Here is a 16,926-nt window from a genome sequence, read left to right as displayed (position 1 = left end):
TATTGTATGCGACAGTTTCCGGTCTGCTTAAGGAAGTTATCAATTGTTACCCTGAGGAAGGCCAGCATCCCCCTAACGACTGAATTACTTCAACTCCACTGATCTGTTGGTTACTATAGGCGCGGCATAGACTACGCAGCTTCTGTATTATATGAGAAATTATTATTATCCCGGAAGAATGCTTTACCCATAGTTTATTTTGATGTAAGGATATGTTTATTGTTATTATTATTCGCCAAATAGAAGAATATTCGCAGACTCCCTTTTTTTTTTTTTTTTTAGTGCAGAAAAATGGATGTATTGTTCACGGAAACTCGTTTTTTTAACAAAAAAAAAAAAAAAAAAAAAAAAGAACCACAGAACTCGCACACTATTTCGTGCTATAACACGAGTTAAGGTTTAGGATTACGAGGTGGAGGCAATTATCTTCAGTACTCTCTCCCCTAAATCTTAAAATCAACGGTAGCATTGAACTCAACAATCAATCATCGACAATTAAAGGAGAAGAACGAATGCTAGCCGATTTCTAAAAATGAGTTACCAGTAAAGAGTTTAGTCTACTTCCTCTGAGGACTAAAAAATAAATATAATTAAGTTTAAATAAAGGTTATACGGTAATAACTAGTACCTTAGAATTGTACAAATTCACTTACCGACCAACTTAGTTCGAAGTGATATAAATGACCGATTATAGATAGAATGACAGATCACAGTTCGGCCACAACTTAAAACCAGCGCAGCTTTACCATTCGTGGATCGAATAGAAACGTGTTTCTTTAATACCAAGGAACTTGAGTAAGAATCTTTGGAGTCATGTGCAGACAATGCGTTACTAACTTTTTTCTTTTTCTTATTTTATTTTGTTTTCTTATTATTTATTTATTTTGCTATTTTAAAATCAATGCAATGCAAAGAAGTTATTTTACGTGTTTCCGATAAACTTTTGTTTTAAGCAAAAAGATCGTCAAAGTGATTGAAATATTGATGCAGTTGCAAACGTTACTACGAAATAAACTTAATAGAATACTAGGGCAATATGAAATGCGAGACAAATCGTAATAATATTAACAAAAATAAAGGGGAAAAAATAAACTCTCTATACACGTATATTTTGTTTGAAAAAGATCGCAGTTAGTGAATTTTCATTGTCATTTGATTAACACATTTTTGAGTCGTTACACTTCCAAGTTATGTAAATTTATTACATAACTTACTGTATTTTTATTGATGTATTAAATTTACTAAGCAAAAGCTTTACTTCAGGCTGTTGACTAATTATTTAGGACCGATAAGTTTTCGTTTTTAGCTTCCTTGTAGCAATCGAGAAGACAGGAAGAATGTCCTACTAGATTAAGCTATGACAGAGCATACTATACGTGTCAAAGTGCTCCAGCTAACAGGAGTTGTAACCAGAAGCTCCCAACAGGCTTGATAAATGAATTAGGACAGGAAGCGCCCTCTGTTGTCACTTTTCGAAGCACTTTAACAATTGCGCCGAACACAAAATTAATAAATAACACATTATTTATTAATTTTTATTATATTATATTATACGAATAACATTTCTGAATAAAGTCTTTGTTACCAGTAATGACACAACTCAATATAAAGAAGTAAACTATTTAATGAAATAGAGTTTATATATTCTTAAAGTTACGGTTAATGAAAAGTGCAGGAAATTCTATCTTTTTTAAGGTGGAGGAAAAGAAAATACGTTAAACTGTCAAAGGTAGACGTGAGTTGAAAAAGTCTAAAATGCGAGGTGCGTTGAAGTTACCAGCATTTGACACCCTGAAGGGAAAATGGGTGCAACAGTGCTTGAGGTACTTGCACTTCACTAGAGAGTCTTACTCAAATTGATGAAGAAAGGCGAGTGTTTTCTGTCATTATTTTTCTTTTTTTAATAAATAACTTACGTGGATTGATACAAACAAGAGCATCCGTCCTGGTATCAAAGTGGAAAGCTAACAATAGCTCAGAGAACTGATGTTCTCAGCGCTATGGAAGATGACTGAGTCACTTAGTAAATAACCTATAGTTCTTTTGGAAGCATTCCAATTTTATATATATATATATATATATATATATATATAGAGAGAGAGAGAGAGAGAGAGAGAGAGATTTATATCGTATCTCAAAGCCAATGAATATGATTAGGAAATGTTTTTATTGATTTTTTCGAAACAATTTTTAAAACAATTATGAAATAAAAAATATGAATAAAAGAAGAATTCAGGCTATTTAGTTATTTGGAATTATAGCCTATGTACTTAAGGCTATGTAGGCAGTATTACTGCCTGTTTGGCAGTAATAGAGAATCCAGTTACTGATTTCGCTCGTGAACTAAAAATGTTCAAGTCATAAAAATCAAAATAAATATATAAATTTTAAAGGCAATTTTTTTAATTTATTTTATTTTATTTATTTAATTAATTAATTTTTTTTTTTTTTTTTTTTGAGTAACATCGAGAAAGAGAAGGGCTCTCAACTTTGGTCATGATACATCAACAGTTACGCCATGAATGAAGTCCTGAACAATGATATTTACGGAAGTTCACAAGACTATTGATCAGTTAGTGCGATGCTGACATAATTCTTCTAATATGTAACTAAGCATAGAATGCAAACGTCAAAATGTAAAAATATTTAAAATTTCAGAGAAGACGTTACCGTATACAGAAATACGATCTTACCTACAGGAAGATTATAAAAATAATAATAACTAAAAGTATTATTTATTTTTTTATTTGCAAATATATCATTTTATAGTCTCCTAAACTGTTAGTCTCTCTCTAAGGCTTTGCCGTTATGGCTGATTCCGTTATAGGTTTACAGTACTCGTAAAAGAGGTAGAGGCTTAATTTTAATGGATGTCAGCGCCCTACCAAGCCTACCACTGAAGAGGTGAGCACGCAGTCAAAGGAAGGCGTCGCGAGTGACTTATATAAATTGTCCTTAGACATTCGAAGCTATACTGAGCTCTAGTCACTTCGGATATATCGAGTTTATATAATCGAAGTACTGTTCAGTTTGAATTCAGCTTTTTCTGTCAAAAAATATTTGGAATATTTGTGGATAGAAGAGAAAGTATAATCATTTTAATTAATAGACATAATACATGAGTTTATATTACTAAAATTTCATTGCATTAATAACACTGGCCAACAAAAAAAAAAAAAAAAAAATTTCTGCTGATTATGATCTGACACTTGTTTTTTACTAATTTGGGTGCGCTGATTTCAAATATCAAACCCATTTTTCTCTATCGCGTCAGGTTTTTCCTCTATGGCATTTTCTTTTTGCTAATTTGTAAGTTTTTGATAGTTTTAAGGAGGCAGTACTATTTAGAGGATCAAAAAAAATCGATTTCTTAATATTATTTTCTGAAAGTATGTACTTTTAAAAATCTGTTATTAACTTTTCATCAAGAAATTCGAAAAATTCCCGAAGATATAGCCTATTATTCAAAGCAGTGCGCAGATTAGAATCGGAGTGCTCACCGCTCTCGCTTGTTCGTAACTAGGTCTTATGAAGCAGTATGTTAAAGCTTTAGGTTTACAAGGTGACTGTTTCCAATACATATGTGAAAAATTTCCACGACTTAGTTATGAAAAAATTAAAGCCAGTGTATTTGATGGACCACAAATTAGAACTTTAATGAGAGACCCAAATTTCATCAACTCTATGAACGAAATTGAGAAAGAGGCCTGGACTTCATTTACGATGGTTGCAAATAATTTTCTTGGAAACAAAAAAGCGTGCAATTACAAAGATCTAGTGGAAACAATGCTTGAAAATTTCCAGCGCCTAGGTTGCAACATGAGCATCAAGCTTCATTTCCTATACAGTCATCTTGATAGATTTCTCGAGAATTTAGGTGCTGTAAACGATGAACAAGGCGAAAGACTTCATCAAGACTTAAAAACTATGGAAGATCGGTACCAAGGAAGATGGGATTCTCACATGATGGCCGACTACTGTTGGAGTATTCAAAGGGATTGCCAAAACAGAACACACAGCAGAAATTGCTACAAACAAAAATTTATTCCCTGAAACTCATGTGTAAGTAAAATTGTTATTTTTTTTATAAATATTCTTGTAATTTTTAATGAATATTGTTAAGTAGTTATGTATCTAATTATCGGCCTCTCTCGCATTCAAAGCGCCAGTACGTACCGTTGCAGGTTCTTACGCATTTATTCGTTTACTAACAAGCGAGAGCGGTGAGCGCTCCGATTCTGATCTGCGCACCGCTTTGAATAATAGGCTATATCTTCGGGAATTTTTCGAATTTCTTAATAAAAAGTTAGAAACAGATTTTTAAAAGTACATACTTTCAGAAAATAATATTAAAAAATCGATTTTTTTCATCCTCTAAATAGTACTGCCTCCTTAAAACTATCAAAAACTTACAAATTAGCAAAAAGAAAATGCCATAGAGGAAAAACCTGACGTAATAGAGAAAAATGGGTTTGATATTTGAAACCAGCGCACCCAAATTAGTAAAAAAGCAAGTCTCGTATAAAAGTGAGCAAAAATTGTGTTGGACTGTGTAATCAATAGCACATTTCCTTCATCTTTTTTTTAGCTGCTGCTTCAAAAAAATCAGCGAACGCCATTTTATTCCCGTATACGGGAGTAGGCGAGGCCATTATAATAAAGAGATTGATTAGCCTTTATAATAATTAGCTTTCTTTAATTCATTTGTATTTCATCACAGCAGAAATATTGACCTCAATTATCGTATTCACAAGATAGCTGAAGGACAAAAAACGAATAATTTTTTTTTTTAAATAAATAGTTTCGTGTAATAAACGAATTTCGTGATCAAAATACATGAGTTCGCTTATTAGACTATTCACTTACTTGTGCACATTGTATTGTAGCTGAACATTAAATCAACAGCCACTGGACACATTTATTCTGAATCTATTATAATAGCGCTAAAGGAGAATCAATACACGAGACGGCTAAATATCAAACAGTTTGAAGAAACCTGGAAGGACATACTGCTTTATAATGAGGTTGTCGTTTTTATTATAGATAACGACGTCTCACGGTAATGTTCAATCTACTTTTTCGCTTCGAGTTATAAATGTGACATTTAGTTAAATGGAGACTAGGTGACCGGAATATTGAACTAAACTTTAAAGAAAAAATGGAACATTTTTGCTTATTCATCATCGGTGGTCGGCTACGGCAAGTCACGCTAAGTACCATTCAAATCGCAGTGCTTGCATCAATTTTCAACAATTCAGACTGCTGGTCTCCGATACGGGAAAACCACAAAGAAAGTAATGGTTTGAGTTCGCACTGCAGCCAACCAGACTCCTATTTGTATCAGAATTTCACTGCAGTACAATTTTAGTTAACGAGATAATGCTGGTTTTACATGCGCAAAAAAACCTTGTTTTTATTACGAATGTGGTCTTTTAATATTTAAAAAATAATAATGTTCTAAAATAAAAACTGTAACAAATGTTATTTCTGTAATTGTAATGTCCAAATATTTAAAGAGACGGAGTAAACACGATAAGCACTACAAACACTTACTACTGGCGCAAACTGTGTATTAACAACAGTGGAACTGCGCATGCGCGCGTAGCAATATGACACTGTGGTAATCACAGTGCTGCTAGCGCCCTCTTAAGTGCTACAAGATGGAGGATTTTTATTATTTTTTATACAAAATAAGAGAATTGTATAGGATTGTTGATGATAAAATTAAATATTACCAGCAAATATAAATTAATTAATCAATATATTTATATAGCGAGAAAAATTGGGGGCGCTGCAGTTCCGAAGTGCCTATGCACGAGCCTAATAATTTAGAAAAAATATTTTTTTCTAAATTATTATTATTATTCAAATGATTTTTTTTATTCACAACATTTTAAATTATGAGTATTCTTAATTAATAGCATTATTTTGGCATTAATTAATAGATTAATAGCATTATTAATCTTGAGTTAGTTACTGCTCCAATACATATTAATGTGTTGATACATTTATATACATTAATATATAAAATATGCATAATACATGATATGGACGTCATAATATGCAGATAGGATTAACCGGCCGACCTACAGAACATTAATAAGGCTTCAAAGAAGACAAGTTAATTTGCCGTGACAGACCACTGCCTAAACTGAGTCTTTATTCATTAATTAAAAGGCAATATTAAATTCCATTGAACTAAAGGATGACAGGAGAAGCATTTTCTCAACATATATATATATATATATATATTAATCCTATGCACGATAGGTCGAGTGATTATAAGCACATCAGTGCCATCTGTGGGTTGCAGATGATATTGACCTTAATTTAGTCCTAAATAATTTTTTTTTTATTTTAAATTTATGCAGTGGCTGCAATGCTACCAGTCCAAACTGCACGTAAATCACGAGTTACCCTCACTACGTTATCCTCACTAGGTGGCGGTTTGGTGCTGTCTGCATTCAATGCAACTCCAGTGTTGAGTATACTAGCCAGTACTGATACTAGTCCTACCAGCATAGCACATTGACTATTGCAATATAGTTATGTTAAGGTGATGGCAACGCAGACAGTGCTTCCAAGATGATTAAAGAGACGGAAACATGATGATGATGATAACACGATAACACATAATACTTTTTGTTTCATTCGATTGCTAGACAAGCTACGCAGCGACTACACAGGCTGGAGAGAACGTAGCTAAATTCTTAGATGCAAATATTGTAAAAAGACCCATAATGTTTGGGTCCTTCATACTTGGCATAGATGAGATAGTCTTTCTTCGTTCTTAATTCTCTTTTTCTTTATTAATATTCTCACTGGAATCAATATTCTTGAATGATTACTATCTTTAGTCGAGTAGTATGCAACTTCCAAGTGATTGTAAGTTTAGTTGTAAGCATCATGAATGCTTGCTACATAGTACAACAAAGTATTTATTCATGTCTCGCTGCTGTTTCTTAGAATTTTTTTTATATTTATGCTTAGTTTTTTCTTCAAAAGCAATAAAACCAGTTTTATCGAAGTATCACAGCTGTTTTGCATGTGTGGGTAAGGTATATTATATTCATTCCTATGTTTCATACTTTATGTTTAGATTTTATGTTTCGTAGGCTTAATAGCTAAAAGATATAGTGCTCGTCTCTCTCTCTCTCTCTCTCTCTCTCTCTCTCTCTCTCTCTCTCTCTCTCTCTCTCTCTCTTTCTCTCTCGCTCTCTCATCATGCATTCAATCACCTGACATTTCCACCTGTTTAATAGACAAGCAGTGTTGCATTTGGCAGCTCTCCAAAATCCTCTCTATTAGATAAAAACCATGACGATAATTCATCTGTTATTGAAAACGCGCCTCCTATTATATGTGAAATGTACTTCGGATTTTTTTAATTGCAAATTTTGGCTTTCTTTCAGTTACTAGTTAACAGAAATTTGTAGAAGCCATAGGGATATCCGTTGTCGTCAAACAACAGAATGCAGAACATCACTGAACTAGAAAACATATTGAAAGACATGGAAGTACTCCTTTGCTCTATACAATGAATTCAGTAAAATCGAATGAACAGTAGAAACTCAAAGGTGCCCCCCGTACGTTGATAAAATCGAATTCTCAGTGATTATATTATGCGCTATTATGAGAATTATTTTCGTGAGGATAACTATTGAAAACTATAGGAAACATATAAAACTAGGATTGCGATATTAGGATTTTATACAATTATTATTGCAATATTGCAATTTTGAAATATATTCTTCCAGAATACACCCTCTGTCCAAAAAGAAACCGAAATTTTCGAAAATAGAAGAAACTGGAGGCGCCCCTGGTTGTCGAAAGCGGCAACCTTCATTAGTGTTGTGTCAACTGTTTATGACATTTGTTTCATTAGAAGTCGAGTTATAGTGCCAAAAGTGACAGTGTGTTTTGACGAACGGTCGGTCGTCACGATATTCATGCTGTAGGAGACGAATTCTCGCTATCAATCGCTTCAAAACTTCGAAATAAAACTCACCATTGACCGTTTGTCCAGGCGGAACGAATTCTTTGCGGATAATGCCCTTGGAATCGTAGAAACAAATCAGCATCATCTTTACTTTTGACTTCTCCAATCGACTTTTTTTCGGATGCCCCTCTTCTTGTGGTCTTCACTCAGCACTCTGGCGCTTTGTTTCGGGCTTATACTCCAAACACCACGTTTCGTCACCAGTCAAAACGATCGTTTCAAGGAAATTTGAGTCCTTACGAGTGGTTTTAATGAGGTCCTTGCAGTGTTCAATTCGATACATTTTTTGGTCGTCGGTCAACTTGTGGGGAATAAATCGCGAATTCAATTTACGAAGGCCCAAACTCTCGATCAAAATGTTGTGCGCAGTTGATTTTGGAATCCCCAATTCATCTTCAATCAATCTCATCCAAAGTTCGTCCAAACACACTGTTACTCCTGTCACTATAACTCGGCTTCTAATGAAACAAAAGTCATAAACAGTTGCCACAACACTAATGAAGGTTGCCACTTTCGACAAAAAAAGGTGCAACAGGTGGCGCCACTAGTTTCTTCTATTTTCGAAAAGTTCGGTTTCTTTTTGGACAGAGGATATACTGGATATCTGTATTATATTAACAATAAAATAATCTTTATGTAGATAACCCCGAACTAGCACAAACATTGATAAATGCTTCGAAAGTTTTTATTGAAATTACTTATAATAATTACTTAAAATAATAAATATTGAATATTTATTATTTTAAGTAACTGCAAACTGATAAAAATATAAAGTTCTTACTGATGCTAGGAACTAAAATTTAATTCAATACGATTTAGTTTAATTTATTTTTCACAGGCTTACTTGAAAACATAGTACAGTTTATGTCGTTAGCTCTACAACAAAACCTATTACATAATTTTTTTTCTAATCTCCGACTGGAATTTTTTCCAGACATATTTTTAGCAAATTCTAGATAGGCCAGGAAAAAATTCACTTTGTTTAACACAGCAACTGAACACAGTCGATCGTAGAAAACGCACAAGTACATGCTAATAAATACTAATTAGAATTATGAAAAATATGAAAACTGATTGTTATCCAGGGCTCCGTGAAAATGTGTTCCCCTTGACAATGGATAAGATTTCCGTAAAGCTAAAAAACCTACTGCCATCTATCCCTTTGGAGAATAAAAAGCCCTTAGCTGTTTTTATTGTTTTTTCTTTTTTATTGCGTCAGTTTTGTGCGTGGTATTTAAATGTTCATATTAATGTTAATATTAGTTATGTGTTCTACGCTGTTCACAGGATTACGTTCAAAAAATTTGAATGTAATCAAGCTTCAGACATTGTTTTTTTATTCTGAAAACTCGAGTTTTTCATTCTGCATACAGGCAAATCGACCATGAGAACACACGCGCAATTTACAGAAAGAAATACTTTTTGTGGTGGTGGGCGTATATGGCGTTGTATATTGATGGTAGTAGAAGTAGTAGAGTCGTTGTAGTGGGAGGATCAAGCAGGGGAAGCGGTGATTTGTAGTGCAGTAGTGTGCTCTCCCACTATGCGTCCTTAAACTCCCTAAAGTCCCTCAAGCCTGGACAGATTTTCCTAAATGGCTCAAATACTAAATTTCAATAAAATCCAATCAACAAGGACGGATAAAGCGGTAATAGTTGCCATGCATTTTGTGAAACGCATCTTAAAGCAAAATAAGGGAAAGAGTAAGCAAGATCTTACTTGCATAGTTAACATATTCTAGTTTTTAATTTTTATATCATCATACTTCCTAATACTTATTTTAAGATATATAAATGAAAGTACTCGTAGAGTAAACTACGAGTACAATATTTGGTTAGACCATAACAGATTTAGTTTAATCCTTTATCCAAGTGTAAGCAAACAAAGTTTGCACCTGAAGTATCTTCAGCACTAAGGCAACTCTTGGTAAAGGTGGACCAAGATCTCATCACTCCTTGTCTTAGTAAATCCCATAATGCAAAGCACATCTCGTTGCAGACATGTATAATACTATGCATTAAGGGAAGGGCCCCACTACTCAGACCGGTTTCGACCTTCATTGAGGTCTCGTCAGTGGAATACTACTGGGTGGGCAGTAGATGAAGTAGTATACATGTAAGTGCTGATAAAAGATGTTGACTGTGGGTGGGTTGTGAGGTGTAGATTGTCCTCCCTCGATAAGTCCTTAGACCTGTTAATCTTCCACATTAACTTGCATGCAGCATTAACTTTCTAAATTTTCAATTAAAATTTTGGAAACATTTAAAAAAAAATACATTTAAATGTGAAAGGTTAATAAATCGTGGACTATTTGATTTCGGACATTAAAATACTTGTTTCTAACACTAATTTTATTGCAGATGTTTTTCGCGTGTTGAATTTCATTATTATTTCTGGTAACCACACGTAAAAGTCTCATAAGCAATTGTGGCGTTGGTAGAGGGTGTGGTCATAACTGAGTAGGAAATGAGATTTGCATTTTCATACTTAAGTATGTAACAACAATATTCCAAGTATTAAAAAACCAGTAATGTAGTCGGTGGATCGTGTACAGTACACTACACTTATGGATTTTTATTTTCTCCCTTTTAATCGGTACAGGGCTTTGTCAAGCAAGACCTTAAAAGCCAGTGTAGCATACAATACTAAGCATACAAGTATAACTCCATGAAGTGTCTCGTGCTTTGTCTCAGTCATCTAAAACGGGTATTAAAATATGCTTCCATGTTTTGGTAACCACAACAGTTCTTCCTGCGTCCATCACGTTACAGTAAGCGTCATCAAGACCAGACCAAACGAAAGTCCTTAGTTCAGTGACAATATGCTCTCCATTACTTCGAAACATTCCACGTTCATGTGAACTTACGTCGAAGTTTGAGTTTCAAAACAAACCAAACATAACATCGGTACGAACGCTTCATGAAAACTCTGTTCTTTATTTTTCAGTGCAATGTATTAATTGCAACGTCTATCAGTATATAACTATGCCTTGAGTGAAAGAAAAAATGTCTTATTAAGCTTGCCTCAATACGACAGTCAATATCGTCAGAAGCGCAGCCTTTGCTGCACGTTTTAAGTATGAATTATTACAAGACTATCCCGTCGATAACAAAGTGCATCGACCTTTCTGGTGCTTATACAGCGCAGGGTAAGGAGAGCACTTCCAGCTGAGTTCTAATTTCTGTTTGTAGCAGCATAGCTATAAGAGAGACTTCCAATGTGGTTTTCATTGACCTTACAAATATATCCTACCTGTATACAAAAAAAAAAAAAATGAAATTCTAACCAAGAAATAATAAAAGAAAGTATCCACACAAAGAACACAAGGAACGAAACTGCAGAGCATTGATGGAAGTAACAGGTACGTGGCAGCAAATCTAAAGAACGTTTGCTTTTTTGGGTCGATAACTTTAGTGCTTGGAAAGACAACGATCGATGAGATGGTTTCATTTGTTTCCTCTCAATATTGAAGAACTAGTTTCGCGAAATTTACTTTGTAAAGTGCTATTATGCTGACGTATAATCTGCATGAGTCAACGGCTTTTCCTGTGAATATACAACCAATAGAAATAAAGAAAAAATAGATTGTAAAATAAATTATCTTTCGCTTCAGAAAGCCTTAGATTTGTAGGTTTTAATTACATCTTTGAGACTTTTTTTTTACTGCTACAGTCTTTTATATCAATTAGAATGACGACTATGATCTAACAAGGATTCCGTGTGTCTGTCTCCAAAATAAAATATATATTATTGTGTGACACCTCCAGGGAGTCCAAAGACACATCGAGGAAGAGTGTGCCAACAGCAACGAACGATTGAATCCCTTCCAACTACTAACCGCGCTCAAACCTGTTTAACTTTTTGCGAACCATTAGTATCAGGGGCTCTACCAATTGACCAACCTTTGCTAGCAATATTTTCCTGCTGTGGGCGTCAATATTCGTAATTGTCTAAAGCAGGAGTTGGCAACGCATAAAGAAACATAAAGGAAAAACACTGCAAATATAATACACGATGGTACAAATTAAGTGAATATTGAATCCAACATTATTTCATAGCCGAATATAGAAACTAAAAGTTTCGGCGGATGCAAGCATGAGCAGGGCCTTATGGGCAACTCGTAGTAAAGGTGAACAAGCTCCAGACCTCTTTCTTTAGTATTTTCCATATAAAATACCATAAAATATAAATATAAAAAATGAATACAAAAAAAATATAAATTCAATAGGATTTAATGAGAAACCTGGCCTTGTACATTATCTGCTAATTTTTTATGATCAAGCATATACAGGGTATCCCAAAATTTACGCAAGATTTAAATTTTGCGCCATTTGTGCGGTAAAGTGTTGACAACGAGAAAAAAAAGACAGCGTGACAGCTGACAGTTCAGGGTTATTAAAAATGGAGCGCTACACGAAAGATCAACACATTTTCATTATTGAGCAATATTTTAAAAATAATGAAGGTTTGGCAGCTACAGTTCGCAATTTTCGTACAAAATATGGTCGGAATAGTGATTTAACTTCATCAACTGTGAAAAGATTAATTAAAAAATTCAAGGAAACTGGATCAATTAGTGATCTTATACACTCTGGGCGTTCTTCAACAAGTCGTTCAACAGAAAACATCGAAGCAGTTCGTGAGAATGTTGCTGAGAGTCCATGAACATCAATTTGGCACCGTGGTCTTGAATTGGGCATTTCGAGAAGCTCTCTACAGCGTATTCTCACGAAAGATTTGCATCTTTATGCTTACAAAGTTCAATTGACTCAAGAACTGAAGCCTACTGACCACACACAGCGAAGAGAGTTCGTTGAATGGATTATGGAACAACAACAAGTGGATGCTTATTTTTCGAACAAAATCATCTTCAGCGATTAGGCTCATTTTCATCTTCGTTAATCGAAAAAATTGTAATTGTCGCATTTGGGGTTCAGAAAATCCACGAGTGATTGTCGAGAAACAAATGCATCCACAACGTGTCACTGTTTGGTGCGGATTTTGGGCTGGAGGCATCATCGGTCCATTTTTCTTCGAAAACGTGGCTGGTAAGGCAATAACAGTTAATGGTGCTCGCTATCGCGACATGATAATCCAGTTTTTTGTGCCTAAATTGCAAGATATGGATGTGGACGACATGTGGTTTCAACAAGATGGTGCCATATGCCATACAGCCCGAGAAACAATTCAATTACTGCACGAGTCATTTCCTGGTCGTGTAATTTCCCGTTTTGGTGATCAGAATTGGCCGCCCAGATCATGTGACTTAACGTTGGACTCTTTTCTTTGGGGTTTTTTGACGTCTAAGGTTTATGCCAACAAGCCCCACGATCACCCACGCCTTGAAGGAGGAAATTGAGCGCTGTATCAACGAAATTCAGCCACATTTATACAAAATGGTCATGGAAAATTTCGACAAAAGAGTGCGTATGTGCCAGCAAAGCCGTGGAGGCCATTTACCCGATATGCTATTCCATGCATAACCCTATACTGTATACTTCATGAATCAATAAGAAATTACAATTTTTAATTAAAAACCTGTGTTTTCTATCAAAATTACTTCTTGCGTGAATTTTGGGAGACTCTGTAGTTTCAGATCAGATGCGAGCGCCTTGCTTTATCAATCATAATGGCAAATGTATTTGTTTATTAGGCAATAATACTGTGTCCATTTCTAAAAAAAAAGTAATATAGAAAGACATTTCTAAACCATTCATGACAATTGTAATTTTAAGTTTAATTATTTAAATCAGGAGGAGTCGGCAACGCAGCGCCCACAAGCGTCATGACGCTCGCAGTATGGCGCCGTTCATATTAAAAAGGTTGCCGACCACTGGTCTAAAGACAGTTTAGATGGAAGATGAATTTGACCACCGCAGTAAGACTGCTGTCTCGCTTATTAGAAGCAGGAAAATCAATAAAATAATAGATAATAGGTAAAGTACTTAGTTGGCCACTGCACTAGGCTTAGCAAGCGTTAGTAAGTTGGAGATATAAAAATAAAAATAAAAAATAAAAAACAGCAAAACCTATTAATCTCAGACAAATAACACATTTCCTGTAGTAGTCTCGGTGTGAAGATTTTTTTTTCTTTATTTTTTTTCCGCGAAGAAGATAGTTTCCATTGAAGCTTTACGGTCCAGTGATCCACTGTTTCACTCGCTGTAATGAAAACAGCTCTCAGAAGACCCAACAGTAACCTTCATGGGAACAAAGTGTTAATTCATATTAAACTGTGGCAATGTTTCAGAATTTCTCTTGCAGGAACGTGATGTGAATGTCTATGATGTTGGGACTAACGTGATCCTTAGTGAACTTCATTTCATAAATGAACTAAATTCAGTACTCTTTATTTCATATTTCGAAATAAGGTGGGCTTGAAACAAATTATAATAATAACGCAACTGGAATTTTTTTTTTATTTTATAAAAAAAGGGGGGGGTGGAATACACGTTTGTTTAAGAAACAGTACATTTACAATAATATTTCACTTTAAAAAATATATATATATATATCTACCATAGCTACCAGTAGGTAAATCCATTTCAGATGGCGCAAACGTGGTTACCATAGTAACCGTTCCATGTAGGCCACTGATCAGATGTCCTTGTGTTTTTAGTTATATCTACAGTACGAGTCAATCTGACTGAAGTGTACAATGCCAAGTCTAAATATATAAACCGAAATAGATTTTTTTTTCTCTCTTTTGGCCTGTTTTTTTTTTTTTTCACGCATAAAGAAGGTATGTTTGTTTCTTGGGCAATAACCAGAAAAGTGCTAGCACTTCAGTAATCTCTTTATTGCAAATGTAATAAACAGTGATCAACTCATCCCAAAGAAAGCTTGTTTCAGAAAAAAAGAGGCTTCGTTGATGAAAATGCCCTTTTTACTGCGACTATTATAGTTTATGATAGCAACAATAACCATTTTTTTCCGGTTCTTTCAAGAATAATCTACTATACATTTAATTCACGGGCTTGGCATATTATCATTGCACTGAATTACAGTCACTAATTTTTATTTCATTTATTTATATCCCCCCACCAAGCTTTTACATTTGTGTATTGTAATGTGTATAATGGCTCATGCTAGTACGAGATAAACTAGTCGGAGCCTCTAAATTAAATACGTAGGGCGACATCTATCGGAAATAAAAATAATAGCCATTACACGAATTTGGGAATATGTTCAGACCAGGGGCGTACCCAGGGAGGGGGCCAAGGGGTTCTTCCCCCCCCCACAAAAAAAGAGAAAAAGTTAAAAAACACTAGAAATTTTTCAAAAATACTTTTCCTAATTAAAATTTATTTTTTATTTATGTTGTGTCTTCTATTTCTATACTACTTGTGAATTAGGGGTCACATAAGGTAAGAGAACCCTATAGCAGTGTTTCTCAACCTATGGTCCGCGGACCACAGGTGGTCCATGACGTGGGTGATCCACAGGCTTAAATTAACCAAATAAATCTATATATTTTAATTATCCAAACAAAACAAATTAAAATTGAACAAGTAAGTAAAAATTATTAAAATAAAATAAATACTTTAAAAAATTATTAATATGATTAATTAATTAGTGTCGTTTTTATCCCAGTTGTCTCTAATTGAACTATTTGTTGAGAAATATATTACACAGACTGCTTATACCTTATTCACTGACATAATAAAAGTACTTGTTTTTCTTGTTTCTGCAGTATAGTGGCTATTGGGGGAGGGCGTATTGTTTACCCGGGAGCAAGTTACTATCGCCCTGCTCTGAACGTGTTTCAGCTTTTTTCATTTGCGAGATATATGCGAAACTTTTTAATTTCTTTTTTCGAAAAGAAAATCAGGGGGGAGAGTTACATGCGAGTAAGTACGGTATTTCAATTATGGATAAGTACATTGGTACCTTCTTATATCTCGGATGACAGTGATAATACAAAACGAGTTTGGAATGACAATTTGTGTGTAGTTTCTGAAGAGAAAGAGGTCTGTAACGAATCCACAGAAACACAGAATTCCCATCGAATTCCCATCGAATTCCCAATGCGATAATATTAATACGCTTAACGAAAGGAAAGATTTGCTGACTTGGTGGACACTCGACCAGTTTTTACAGTTTTGAATGTGTGTATAAAGTAAATATCAACAGTAGCCTGGCCCGAAACTTATTAGTTTAGAATTTAACCACTGGGAAAGGGTTTGTCCACCTCAAAACTTTGAAACAGAATTTGGAAACATTTTCCGAATAACTTTTATAAGAAATTTCTGTGATTTCACGATCCATTTCAGGTTTGCAGTCACCAGACTCGATTCTGGATCTCGCCTTCAGTGAGAAGTGAATTTCCGAATTATTTGAAGTCAAATAACCAGCCAAAAGACTGCGAGTTCGAATCCTGCTGTGAGCATGAATGTTTGTGATTGTCTGTGAAAAGACGAGTGGTAGTGGTTGGCGTTGGTGTAGATGATGATGATGATGATTGTAGTTGTGGTTGGTGAAGATGGAGAGTTGTAGAGTAGGTGCCCTTCCTCGATATGTCTTTGGACTACCTGGAGATGTTATGTAATAATAATATCGACAAGCTTTATATGTTCATTGTGCATCACACAGTTTGAATTTGGCATGCTATATCTGTGACAAATAAGAAATTGCATTGGCATAATTGAAAAGGTACACGATTTCTTCAATACCCCTAAAAGACAGGACGTCCTTGTTGTTTATAATATTATTATAATATCTTTTAAGATTTATAATATCTTTATTTAGCTTGCAAAAAATATTATACATGCTTCATTTACGATGAAGCATGTATAAAAGTCAATAATTTTAATATTGACATTAAAAAGCCAAGGTCTTCATCAAAACAAACATTAAGGTCCAATGTTCCAGCCGATTCTGTAGAAGAGTATTTCCGAACTATTTCATACCATTTATTGACCAAATAC

This window comes from Typopeltis vanoorti, chromosome 26 (assembly GCF_054136105.1).
Source record: "Typopeltis vanoorti isolate ZY-2024b chromosome 26, IOZ_Tvanoo_1.0, whole genome shotgun sequence".
NCBI classification, from domain to species: domain Eukaryota; kingdom Metazoa; phylum Arthropoda; class Arachnida; order Uropygi; family Thelyphonidae; genus Typopeltis; species Typopeltis vanoorti.
The sequence above is the reverse complement of the archived record's forward strand: the minus strand, read 5'-3'. Positions refer to the sequence as shown.